The sequence below is a fragment of the Camelus dromedarius genome, chromosome 3 (assembly GCF_036321535.1).
Source record: "Camelus dromedarius isolate mCamDro1 chromosome 3, mCamDro1.pat, whole genome shotgun sequence".
NCBI classification, from domain to species: Eukaryota; Metazoa; Chordata; class Mammalia; order Artiodactyla; family Camelidae; genus Camelus; species Camelus dromedarius.
This window is the reverse complement of record NC_087438.1, coordinates 64,430,986-64,444,627: the sequence shown is the minus strand read 5'-3', so window position 1 is coordinate 64,444,627 and position 13,642 is coordinate 64,430,986. Positions and strand designations below refer to the sequence as shown.

Below are 13,642 nucleotides of genomic sequence, written 5' to 3'. Positions count from 1 at the left end.
CAAATTTAAATAATATTTCATGTTTCTTACACAGTTCCTACAACTCCTGCAGGATCAGAGGAGTAAGAAAGCCAGGAGGTACATCTAATTCTAGGAGGTCCAGGATCCTGGATATTCCTTTCATTTGTGCTATTATTTGCTAGGGAGTTTGGTTTTAATCCCAAAATGTGCTTTGAGACCTTAACTCTACAATCAGGTTATATCAATTATCTGAACAATAAAACCTGGTAAAACTACTTCCATAAAGATGGTTAATACAACAGACATTTATTTTATTAATATGCTATTATTTAGTATGCTAGTAAGTGTTTTTCTAGGCTTCCATGTAAAATCTCACCTCTGGTGTTATTACCAAGCCTCAGAACTTCTTTAGAGTCGATATCTGTTAAGTCTCCAGTTAACTCTCCCTTATCCTTATAGAAATTAATTGCAGTGCAGATTATCTGATGTTATGAACATTTAATAAGAAAGATTATGATCTCATGTTCCATTTGCCAGAGGAAAGCAGTTGTGGCCAAGACCAGCTGTGCTAGTAAGGACCCCTCATCTTAATTAGAACAAGTATGAAGAATTGACTGCAGTTAGTATGCGGCACTCTCAAATTCTGTTTGTTGTTCTAAATGAACCTCAATGTAATTATATAAAGTGCTTTGAGAAGGGGATATACCTGTTCCATTATCCTTCTAAATTTAGCTATGATAAATTTTGACATCCTTTAGGGGAAGAAAAATCTTAAATTCTGATGAAAGCAAATTTAGGAACAAATTTAAAAAGTAATGTCAATGGTAAATTCCAGGAAAGAAAAGCTATTTACAGAGAATGCTAGGAATATTTGGAAACAATACTAGGAAATATGAATGTGCTAGAAGGTATGAGTAATAAGTGTTTTTTAAAGTTTGCAGTGGCTTCAGGGAGCCTACGTCTGTGGTTTTGTTTGAAAGTGAATTCATCTTGTTGATTTTGAAAGCTTTACTCTACATGCCTTCAGTTCCAGTAGGGCTGGATATAACCTTATGCATCTGCTAGAGTCATGCACCCCTTGGGTAGTCAGTAAAAATGCTAACTGAAAAGAGCTGAATTCCTCTTTTTTCATGTTGTCTTTTTATTCCAACAATGGCTTCAAGAAAGATGATACAGACTGCCCCTTCTGCTTTACTAATGATAGTCATTTGGAGATGAAGTCTTTGAAAAGTTTGGCATAGAAGACAGGAGGGAACAGTTATACAGCTTAGATTGAAAAGACAGTAAGTATATATTTGTTTGCTGCCAGATTACCCATCAGCTTAATACAACTCTGCCATTTCTCACTGTGGTATGACTTTGTGTTTGTAACAAGAATTGATAATTCTGCCATCTCACTTCCTAGGGTGTGTGACTTATATCTCATATAAGTGGCTGCTTCTGAAAGAGTTGTGATGATGGAGGGTACTTTGACCTCTGGTGGAATCTCCTTTAAAAGCCTTAGGAGAAACTCCTGAAGACATTTCTGTGGGGCCCTCCCAGCAAGTACCTGTCAGGCTTGGGAGCCTCTCTCTCCTCTGAGCTGGAGAAGTGCCAGTAGAACACAGTATCAGAAGAATAATGCCAAGAAAATATTATCATTATGGGTAGTTGTGAGAAAAGAACACGCTACAGGATGGAGTAGTTTCTTAGTAATCCTCTGGAAATGGAGGGAGTGACTTTCCCAGCTCTAGTTCCTTGGACCAAAGCCCAGACTTCCTATGGACGTATCATAGCAAGAATTCCTGGCAACTTAGCAGTGTCTCCAATTCTGCCAGCACACCCTTACAGAGACATCTATCAATAGGAAGGACATTGACACAAGGGCATTAACAAAGTCACAGCTATATTTTTAGGTAACATTTAGTACCTATATTTTTTAATTGAGAAAGGAATCTCTATCATAGGCTCTCAGAGTACCATGAAAAAAATATTTACAATCAATGCCAAACAGAGATCAAAGAGTTAATTTATTGGTGATTTGTTTCAATTTAAATCAAAGAAAGTAAACTCTTGGTTTACCAAATTGAGAAATGTATTAAGTATTTAAAATTAATATATTGTAATGTATTACTCTGAAAATTATTTGAAATGTTAAATTTCAAAGACATCAAGAAAATACTGAATTATTCCCAAATATTTTCCCTTCAGTTTGTATAAAACTTTTTGTTTATTTTTTTGTTCTGTTTTTTTAATTCTTTAGGTATTAGAAGTGTGCACAGGCTAATGTTATGTAAGATGTTAAGGAATTCTTAGTGTATGACCTCCTCTTTACTTAAAAATAGATATTGTAAGGATATAAGAATTAAATTTTGGGATGTGGAAGGTGGTTGTTATTGATTGGATGCCACTGGGGCTAATGTACCTTGAAAGTGCTGCTGGGTCAGACTTAAGGGGAGGCTTTGGCAGCAGATTAACAGTGGATTATCCCTGTCATTTGCTTTAAATATTTTATCAAAGATTCCAAGCGTCCTTGAAAAATCATCATGGGCGAGGGGATTGAAGAATAAGAGCTGCAAGTGAAATCTGAGGCAATTTTAGTTTTTATTACCAGCCAATTCTATCCCATTGCCTTAGACTTGTAGCCTTGCTTTCTATTTTTTTCTTCATGTTATCTGATCTTCCTGGAAAGGTAAGACAGATTGTTTCTCAACTATGACTTTGAATTCTAAGGTAGAAACCCTATTTAAGAGCAAGTTTGAGGTTTCGATGGTGGAGAAACTTAACTAGCGTCTGAGTTGCCCTTTTTCAACTCTCTAATAAAATAACTCTGAAAATAAATAAATAGAAAAAACATTCAAAATATCTATACTAACTTAAGGGAAGATCCAGGTGGTTTGTGCTGACTTGAGCCTATTCTGTTCCAACAAGGATATAAATAAGAAGGGCTATAAAGCAGTTAGGAATTGTTTTCTTGACATAACAGAAACTGCCCCACCCCACCCCCAAAATGAAACAGTGTCTTAAACGTTTAAAAAGTTTAAGTTGAAAGGCAGGTAGTTTCTGGCTCAAGGGCTTCAGAGTCTATGTCCTGAATCTTTTGTCCTTTTCTTTGTGGTCTTACGGTTACAAGATAGCTGCTTCATTTCCAACGTCACATCCATATTGTAGGCAGAAAAAAGGGAGGACAGAAACTAGGTCAGCATAGGTTTACTCCCTTTTTGAGGAGCTGCCCAATCTACTTATATATCATTGGCCAGACATGTATTTCATAGCATCCTCTCTCGGCCAGAGAAGCTGGTTATTGTTTTCTATATGAGAACATTACAATCGTCTACTTTCCAAATTGACATTCTCTTAGGAAGGGTGACAAAAAGTGTAGGAAATTAGTTTGTCACAAAAATCCCCCATTAGTGTTACCTCAAATAATTCTCAGATCTAATTGTACTTCTGTATGTCCATTTACACTATATTTAACAGATGAGAAATAAGATAGCAATTAATTGGGTTGATCTGGGAGGGTCTCACGGAGGAGGTGAGACTTAAAGATGAAATCTGAAGTTTAACTACAATTTGGAGAAGAAATGGGGTAGGAACTCCAAGCAGAAGGAAAGAAGGGGTAAAAGGGGACAGTTATATTCTCCTGGGAGAGATCAGCTTTCACCTTTAGTCTATGTTATTATCAGTCATTTCTCTTAGAGATGATGGTACTTTAGTTTTACTGAGTGTTCTGAGATAATCCTTTGTTGAGAGAATTAATTATGCACTCAAGAAAATCTCTTTCCATTACAGAACAGATATCCTAGTTATTTATGTTGCATTGAGAGAAATTTATGTAGGATAAGTTTAGGTATGTTTAGATTTCTTTTTAGTAGGAAAATGAGGTTAGTTTTCCATGTGAAGGCTTACAAATTATTATACAAAGAGAAAGTTATTATATAGCAATGTCATTTGTTGTTTTTTTATAGATCATATGTTATTTGGGAAGTAGACAAAATGATAAATAACATTATTTCTCTGCTAAAAAACTCTAAAAATAAAGGTAACCCTAAACCAATTAACTCCATGTAATTCAAAGAAAACTCTGCTGTGAAATTTGCAATAGATAATCTAATGTGAATTTCTTCATTGGAGAGTTTTTCTCTGGTGGTGAAGTTATTAGTATAAATAATTCAAATGATCATCGATTTAAAGTAAATGGAATTAATGCCTGTAATATCTCAGAAATTCATAGATTTGTATTTCTTGGTGAGAAAATTAACACACTTGAAGAGTTTTTTCCATTTTTTATGGTAATACTTTCTAATATAATTAATACAGCAGAGGGTTTTGATTCTCTAAATGGCCTCAAACTAATGGCCATTAGTCCTTCCCCTCTTCAAACTAGTCTACACTGAATTTATTTACATTTGAGAGTCAAGCATTTACAGGACAGGATGTTCCAGTTTGATATACTATGGTCTCTCATTTTCATCTACTACTAAGATATTTTCTTGTGCTCTTTTGGCAAAGGGAGAAGTTGACTTACTGCAACTATTTTTTTTCTCTGACCTCATTTTATTCTTTTAAAAAATCCTTAGTTTTTTGCAGTAACAAAGTGACAAAAATAAAAAAATTTAAATTCACATTTATAGGGTCTGTAGCAGGTCTAGAAAATAGCCCTCAGCACACAAGTCAGGAGTTGCAAATCACTGAGGAAAATTGAACAGAGGGAGTCAGGCTTCTTTGTCATCCTACTGATTGTAGCTGAAGGTCACAGCTAGGAATTTTAAATAAAAACAGCATCATACTGGGTTTCCTTCACCCTCAACCTACTCCCTTACCTTTGTGTATTGCTTTATAGAGTTCATTCTGATAATATGAGGATCTAAACATAGAACAAAGATGGCTACATCTTTATGTGTGTGCTATAATAAAAAGAAATGAAAAGCTTAATTGTTTTATTAACCATAATTTAACCTTAAGAATTTCTATTTAAATGTGTTTATTTCCTTATAATTTGTTTTTATAACACTAGGCATTGTATCTGGCAGGAAAGGTGAAAAGTACACTTTGTTTTGGCCGAAAGTCAGTTTAGTATTGTATAATATTATATGCTGCTACCTATCAGTATTACACTTTTTATTTTTAAATTTAAATACTTTTTACTTGGTGATGCCACAATTAGGTAAATATTTGTGCAGCATTTATATACTAGGAGGTGTGTGCAATAAAAAAATGGGATATTGTAATTTAATGGGGGAAATACCTGTATTTGTTGATTGTAATATGTGTACGTGTGGGTATATTGGATAAAAGAGGTAAAACGAAATAGATTTATTAAGAATGTAGCATAAAGTTTGACTGAGGTTTTGGAGTAGAGGTGATAGTAAAAGGAGCTTCCTAGAGGGAGTAATGTTTAAACAGGACTTTGAAAGATAATTAGGACACGGTAGGAGTATTCCAGATGTAGTTTTGTGGTGAGGTCGCCTAACATGAGTTAAGGTGTAGCCATTGGTAAGTCTTACATATGTTTGGAAATGTCAAATAATCCATTCTTAGGGGGAACCTCAAAGGGTACATTGAGACCCAACCATGGAAGTGGTTGAAGGCTGTGCTGAGGAATCTGGACTTCGTTCTGTTAATTATGGGGATTCTCTGAAGGCTTTTGAGGAGAGGAATAATCTTTAAGGACAGTGGCTGATGACAGTAGAAGGATAAAGGTGACAGACAGGGAAGAAGGGGCCAAGCTCATAGAGATATTTCTTGCCAGGCTATTGATGGTTGAGAGACAACGAACTGCATTGGGAACATCATGGCGAGAATGGATTTCTGAGTAATATAGCTGGAGTTTGATGGCTGATTGACCTGGGAAGGAGAAAAGAGAAATAGACAAGAGTCAAAATTTTTCCTGATAGTATTTTGACTTACACACTAGGAAGATGCTGTTAGCTAAAGTTGGAATAATGAAAGGGAATTGGGAAAATAAAATTTCCGTTTTGGTCATGTTAACTCATAAGAATTAATTGGATATCCTTGTAAGGCAGTGATGTTCATGAGTTATGGCAAAAGTAATAGTGATTAACAAATGTCTGAAATTGCATATTTATCAATATTTAATAAATGAAATAATTAAATTGTAAGTGTAGTTACTCTTTAGATTCTGTGACCTAATGCAAATCTCTCCAAATGTCTTCTCAAAAATAATCTATAAAATGAAGCATATAAATGTCCTCTTATGTGTGTAATTCTATGATTCTGATTGGTCATGGATGTTTAAAAATCTCTTTTCTTATAACAGCTTCATTGAGATATAATTCATATACTATAAAATTCACCCATTTTAAGTGTATTAATCAATGGTTTTATTATACTCATAAAGTTGCCCAGATATTATCACAATCAACTTGGGAACATTATCACCTCCAAAAGAAATCCCAAACCCATTACCACTCACTTACTATTTTCTTCCAACTTCCTGAGTCCTAGGCAACCATTAATCTACATTCTGTCAGTAAAACTTTTCTGTTCTGAACATTTCATATAAATGGAATTATACAATGTGTAGTCTCTTGTGTCTTGCTTCTTTCACTAAACCTGACATTTTCAAGGTTCATCCATGTTTTATAATGTATCAGAACTTCATTTATTTTTGTTACCCAATAATAATCCATTGTATGACTATACCACATTTTATTTATTCATTAATTAATGGGCATTAGCTGCTATGAATTATGTTCCTAAACCATTTGTGTTCATTTGCACTTACATTTTCATTTCTCTTGTATATAATTGGAAGTGGAATTGCTAGGTCATATGGTAACTGTATGCTTAAACTTTCAAGGGATTCCCAGACTATTTCCCAAAGTGGATGCACTATGTTGCATTCTCACTGGTAGTATATGAGGATTCCAATTTCTCTACATCATTGCTAACACTTGTTACTATATGTCTTCTTAATTGTAGCCATCTTAGTCGGGGTGAAATGGCATCTCATTGAGATTTTGATTTGCATTTCCCTGATGAGTAATGATATTGAGCATCTTTTCATGTGCTTATTGGTCATTTGTATATCTTCTTTAGAAAAATATCTATTCAGATCTTTTACCTATTTTTAATTGGCTCATTTGTCTTTTTATTACTTAGTTTTTTAAAAATTGAAGTATAGTCAGTTTACAATGTTGGGTCACTTTCTGGTGTACAGCATAATATTTCAGTCATACATATACATACATATATTCATTTTCAAAATTTTTTTCATTATTGATTACTACAAGATAGTGAATATAGTTCCCTGTGCTATACAGTATAAACTTGTTTATTTAATATATAATACTTAGTATCTGCAAATCTTCAACTCCCAATTTATTCCTTCCCTCTCTGGTAACCATAAGTTTTTTTTCCTATGTCTGTGAGTCTGTTATTGTTTTGTAAATAAGTTCATTTGTCTTTTTTTTTTAGAGTCCACATATAAGTGATAGCATATGGTATTTTTCTTTCTCTTTCTGGCTTACTTCACTTAGAATGACAATCTCTAGGTCCATCCATGATGCTGCAAATGGCATTATTTTATTCTTTTTTATGGCAGAGTAGTACTGGCCATTTGTTATGTCCTCATTGGCAAATTGCTTGTTAAGGTCTTCTGCCCACTTTTGGATTGGGTTGTTTGTTTTTATGTTATTAAGTTGTATGAGCTGTTTATATATTCTGGAAATTAAGCCCTTGTTAATCTCATCTTTTGCAAATATTTTCTCCCATTCCGTAGGTTGTCTTTTTGTTTTGCTTATGGTTTCCTTTGCTTTGTAAAAGCTTATAAGTTGAATTAGGTTTCATTTGTTTATTTTTGCTTTTATTTCTATTCCCTGGGTAGACTGCCCTAGGAGAACATTGCTAAGATTTATGTCAGATAATATTTTGCCTATGTTTTCTTCTAAGAGGTTTATAGTGTCTTGTCTTATGTGTAAGTGAAAGACTTACATGTGGAAAACTACAAAACATTGACTAAGGAAATTAAAAATGACTTAAAGAAATGGAAAGATATCCCATGTTCTTGGATTGGAAGAATTAATATTGTTAAAATGGCCATACTACCCAAAGCAATCTACAGATTTAATGTGATCCCTATCAAATTACCCAGGACATTTTTCACAGAACTAGAACAAATAATCCTAAAATATATATGGAATCACAAAAGACCCAGAATTGCCAAAGCAATATTGGAGGAAAAGAATGAAGCTGTAGGAATAACCCTTCCAGACGTTAGACAATACTACAGAGCTGCAGTAATCAAAACAGCATGGTATTGGTACAAAAATAGACATGTGGATCAATGGAACAGAATAGAGAGCCCAGGAATAAACCTAGACCTTTGGTCAATTAATTTTTGACAAAGGAGGCAAGAACATAAAGATGAGTAAAGACAGTCTCTTCAGCAAATGTTGCTGGGAAAACTGGACAGCTGCATGTAAATCAATGAAGTTAGAATACTCCCTCACATCAAACACAAAAGTAAACTCTAAGTGGCTTAAAGACTTAAACATAGGACAAGACACTATTATATAGTTTTTATTATTGAGCTGTAAAATTCTTTTTGTTTATTCTGGACACAAGTTCCTTATCAAACATATGATTTTTAAGTATTATTTCCTATTCTGTGAGTTATTTTTTCACTTTCTTGATAGTATCTTTTGAAACAAAAGATTTTGAGTTTGATGAAGTACAATTATTTTTTCTTTCATTGCTTGTGTGTTTAATATTCTATCTAGGAAACCATTCCTAATCTGAGGTCACGAAGATTTACACCTATGTTTTCTTCTAAGAGTTTTATGGTTTTAATTCTTAAATTTAGGTATTTGATCCATTTTGAGTTATTTGTTGTATATGATGTGAGGTAGGGGTACAATTTCATTGTTTTGTATATGCATATCTAGGTGTACCAGCTCCATTTATTGAATAGACGATATTTTCCTCATCAACTTTCTTTGCTACCCTTGTTAAAAATTAACTGACCATAAATGTGAGGGATTACCTCTAGACTCAACTATATTCCATTTTTCTTTATTTTTGTCTTTGTAATAGTATCACACTATCTTTTGTGATAGAGATTACTGTATCTTTGTAGAAAAATTTTGAAATTATGAAGTGCAAGTACTTCAAGTTTCTCTTTTTTCAAAATTGTTTTCGGTATTCTTATTAGAATTTCCGTATGAATTTTAGGATTAATCTGTCAATTTTTGGAAAGAAACTAACTGGGATTCCCATAGAAATGGTATGGAATCTATAGATCAATGGGAGATATTGCCATGTTAACAATATTAAATCTTCTGATGCATGAATATGGGATATCTTTCTATTTATTTAGGTCTTCTTAATTTCTTTTGACAGTGTTTTATAGTTTTCAGGTTATAATTTTGTACTTACTTTGTAAATTTTATTCCTAAGTGTTTTATTCTTTTTGATGCTCTTGTAAGTGGAATTGTTTTATTAATTTTATTTTCAGTTTGCTCATTGCTACTGTATTTGCAATTGATTTTTATTATATTAATTTTGTATGCTGGAAGCTTGCCAAACTTACTAGTTAATAGTTTGTGGTGAGTTTCTTAGAAATTCTATATTTAAGATCATGTCATTTGCACATTGAGATAGTTTTACTTCTTCCTTTCCAATCTGGATGCTTTTTATTTTCTTGTTAATTATTCTGGAAAGACTCTCCAGTGCAATGTTGAATAGAAGTGAAGAAGACATCCTTACTTGTTCCTAATCTTAGATGAAAGTATTCACTATTTCACCATTAAGTATGATGCTGGCTATGGGTTTCTCATAGATACCCTTTATCATGGTGAAAATGTTCCCTTTTAAGCCTAGTTGATTGAGGGTTTCTTTGCTTCCTCTGCCTGGAATGCCCCTTCTTTTTTCTTCTACCTGGTGAATATTCTCATATTCTCTAAGACCAGCTTAAATGCCTCCACTCAACAAAGCTGATCCTTTCCCTTTTTCCACTACTGGCCTGTAGGGATGTAAGTCGTAAGAGAATGGAAGAAATTGACTCTGAGTCAGTATTAGGCAGGCTTTTTCAATTTGGAAAATATTCAATCTTGAATTCAAGGCACTAAGATCATAATCCCCACAGATCTTTCCATATAACCTGTTTTGGTATTGATTTTTGAGCACAAAACTCAGACAGTGAATTTGCATAAGTAGGAATACATTTTCAAAGTACAAATTGATGCACATCTGTCTGCATAGTTAGTAATCGATGCAACTGCAAAAATCTAATGAAAATGTGCCCTGAACATAAAAGATCTAAAATGATAAATATTGAATATCCTGTAGTAGAAAAGAGATTGTGCATTATCTCATCCAATGAAATGAATTTTTCGTTAGAATGGCATATTAGTTGAGAGCTGAAGACTAATGATTTTTACTTGCAAGTATATTAAATCACAATTCACTTCTGCCACTTTTCAAAGGCTGAAAGCACTGAGGTTATCTTTCATTTGAGCAGGTTAGCTTTTAACTTTGTTTTGCTGGCTTTCTTTCATTCACTCGTTTACTTACTAACTCACCAATTAACTTATACAACTAATTTTAAAATGTTCATTTATAATAATTTCTATAGGAGATGTCAATAACAACAGATATCCCTAATCTACAGAAATTTATTAGAGGAATTAAAATAATATAATATGAATTAGTTGATACAGACTTCTATTTCAAGATGGCAGCCTCAGTACACGTGTCAGCTTCCCTTTGCCCCAACATACACACACACGTGTTGGACATACGCACACATGTGTTGGACATGCACACACATGCATAAAGGGGAGGCAAGCTGGGAAAACAGACTCATACAGCCATAGAAGACATTTAAGCCTGTTATTTATACTAACAAGTATAGTCTGTGATTCATAAACATAAATGGATGCAAAATATTACCAGATACTTGAGGAAACCCAGCAAAGTGGACAAAGATGAACCAACAATGATGATTCCAGACCAAAAAAAAAAAAAAATCATTTAGGGAAGAAAATAGAAATTAAAATTTTAAAATTAATTTCTTCAGAAGACTCAAGTGTTTTACATCCATAAATTAAGCCAAAAATAATATGATAGAATGAGCTATCAAAATTAAGAAAATAATATGGGAAGTTAAATATCTAGTAATAAACTGCAATAAAATTTGATTTGGCTAAATCACAAGATGCTTGTGGTTGAAAATAAAGTAAAAATCTGAAAAATGAAGTGAAGGAAACTGTATTAATTTCCTAGGACTGCCTTATCAAATTACCACAACTTGGTGCTAAAACAACAGAATTTATATTCTCAGAGTTCTGGAGGCCAGAAAGATGAAATCAAAGTATCAGCAATGTTGGTTCCCTCTGGAGGCTCTGAGGGACAATCTGTTCTATGTTCTCTCCTAGCTTCTGGTGGCTGCTGACAATGTGTGGTGTTTCCTGGCTTGTAGATCCATCATTCCAATCTCTGTCTCCATCTTCATATGGCCTTCCCCGTGTGCCGGTGTGTCTGTTTCTCTCCTCTTCTAAGGACTTGTCATTGAATTTAGGGCTCACCCTAAATCCATTTGGTCTCATTTAGAGATCCTTACTTTAATTTACATCTTCAAAGATGCTTTTGCCAAATAAGGTTATATTCTGAGGTTTGAGACGGACATACCTTTTGGGGGCCACAATTCAATCCATTATAGAAACATTGCACAGAAATGCAAAACATGAGAGCGAAAGTCTTTAAGGACCCAAGGGATAAATCTAATTGGAGGTACCATTCAAGATATTTAACCAGTGATAGCATAGGCGTAGACTGATCAAATGGAAGCTATCTGGTCAGAATTGGTGCTAACTGAACATTATTAGCCCAGGATTTCCAAAGCCGAGAAAAGGGGCAGTGAAGCAAAGGGAATAATCAAATAGTAGAAGAAAATTTCTTCAGGCTTAAGAAAGGTTAATTCTTAATTTTGAAAGACTCCAGTCTGTAAATCAAGTAAGAAAAAAGAAAAAAAAAAAAAAACTCTAGGAGAAAATAATTTGAATACTTTCTAAGAGAAATCCCATTCCTCCAAGGATAAAAGAAAATTTGAAAATAAATGGTTTACCTAGAAAGCAATGTTAGAAATATGAAGCAAAGTTTTTATCCTGATTCCAGATGCTAGAACACAAAATAGCAATCTTCAACTATCAGAAAAGTTAGGGAAAAAATAACAGTAATTAAGAAACTTCCTATTCAGTTTCTGGAAATTGAAATTGGAGTAGATGGTAAGGAGGAACACTTCATTTTCATTTTATTCCATTTTGTCCCTTTTTTTAAAGAACAGTTTGAGGTTCATAGCAAATCTGAGTGGAAGGTATAGAGATTTTCCATATACAGGTTTCCCCCACTATCTGGAAGTAGAGTGTTGCCATGAAACCCTTTGTAAGCCGAAATGTCCTAAAGCAAAGAAGCAATTACATTAGGACACATCTTTTTAACTGATTCACAAAATAAATCAACATACAATACATGGATACTCACAGGTAAAATTCAAAGCTATGATGGCTTGGTGTTGAGATGCTGAGTAGTTCCCAGGGAAGGAGCTTGGAAGTGCCATTCTTGCTGCTCAGGGTGCAAGCTGCCTTTGTAACACCTCGCTGGAAAACAAAGGCTGAGTGCTATATTTGCTTTTTACCTTTTTTCATAAAAGCAAAAATCCTCTTTGGATTTCTTCTAGTCAATGAAAACAAGTACTAATGTAGGTCTTTCAGAAAAGCAAAATGGTATACAGGCAAACTTTCAAAAAGCAGGAGATACCTGTACTCCCTACTATGCCTGTGCATAGCTTCTTCCATTCTCAGCATCCCTGACCAGAGTGGTACATTTGTTAAGCTTGACGAACCTACATTGACACATCATAATCTCTCAAAGTCCATGGTTTATGGTAGAGTTCTTGCTTGGCTGTGTACATTCTGTGGGTTTGGACATATGCATAATGACATGTATCCATCATTATAATACACAGAGTATTTCTGCTGCCCTAGAAATCCTCTGTGCTCCACATGTTCATCCCTTCCAACTCCTGGCAGTCACTGTCTCCATAGTTTTGCCTTTTCTGGAATAGCATATAGTTAGAATCATACAGTATGTAGCCTTTTCATATTGGCTTCTTTTACTTACTAACATGCATTTAAAAGTTCCTCAATGTCTTTTCATGGCTTGATAACTTAGTGGTTAATGAGGATTTAGAAGCTATAGCTAAAAAGACATTTTATGTTAATTAAATACTGCTTGTGTTAAAAAATAAAACAAAACCCTGACAGAAGAATTAACAACTTAATATCCAGGGCTAGAGAGAGAGAGAAAAAAGTCTCCTATATAAATCTTAATTTTCTTCTGGAGACTCAATACTTAGCACTATTAACAAGATGAATACAGTAGTGTTGCCCAGAAAAAAATGGATTTTAGTTTTTTCTTGAATGCTCTTTAATGCCTCTCTGCCAAGTGCCAGTTTTTCAATCCTGACCAATGCTGGGAAATAGGAGTATAATATTTACTGATGTTGTAATTTATTCATTGGTTGGTTCATTCCTTTGTCCTTTATGTTCACTAGACACCCATTCTGTGGTGCTCAGTGAAGGAAGATTGTGTGTCCTGCTCCCACTGAGCTCTCAGCCAGGCTTGGAGACCCCTAAAACTGAATTTCTATCAGGACATGAACCTGGGACACATACGTTGG

The 13,642-nt window shown here is 34.0% G+C and overlaps 1 protein-coding gene and 1 long non-coding RNA gene across 15 annotated transcripts in view; one reads left to right on the top strand and one right to left on the bottom strand.

The window, feature by feature from the left end:
* Positions 1–13,642, top strand: part of MCTP1 (multiple C2 and transmembrane domain containing 1) — a 481,548-nt gene that overhangs the window by 57,562 nt on the left and 410,344 nt on the right. The gene's annotated exons all lie outside the window — the stretch shown is intronic.
* The window catches only part of LOC116152099 (uncharacterized), a 38,052-nt gene continuing 28,904 nt past the window's right edge, over positions 4,495–13,642 (bottom strand). The window contains exons 3-4 of the long non-coding RNA XR_004135678.2: positions 12,445–12,560; positions 4,495–5,787 (exon numbers count right to left, since the gene is read on the bottom strand). This is a non-coding gene — a long non-coding RNA (uncharacterized LOC116152099). The remainder of the gene's footprint in view (positions 5,788–12,444; positions 12,561–13,642) is intronic.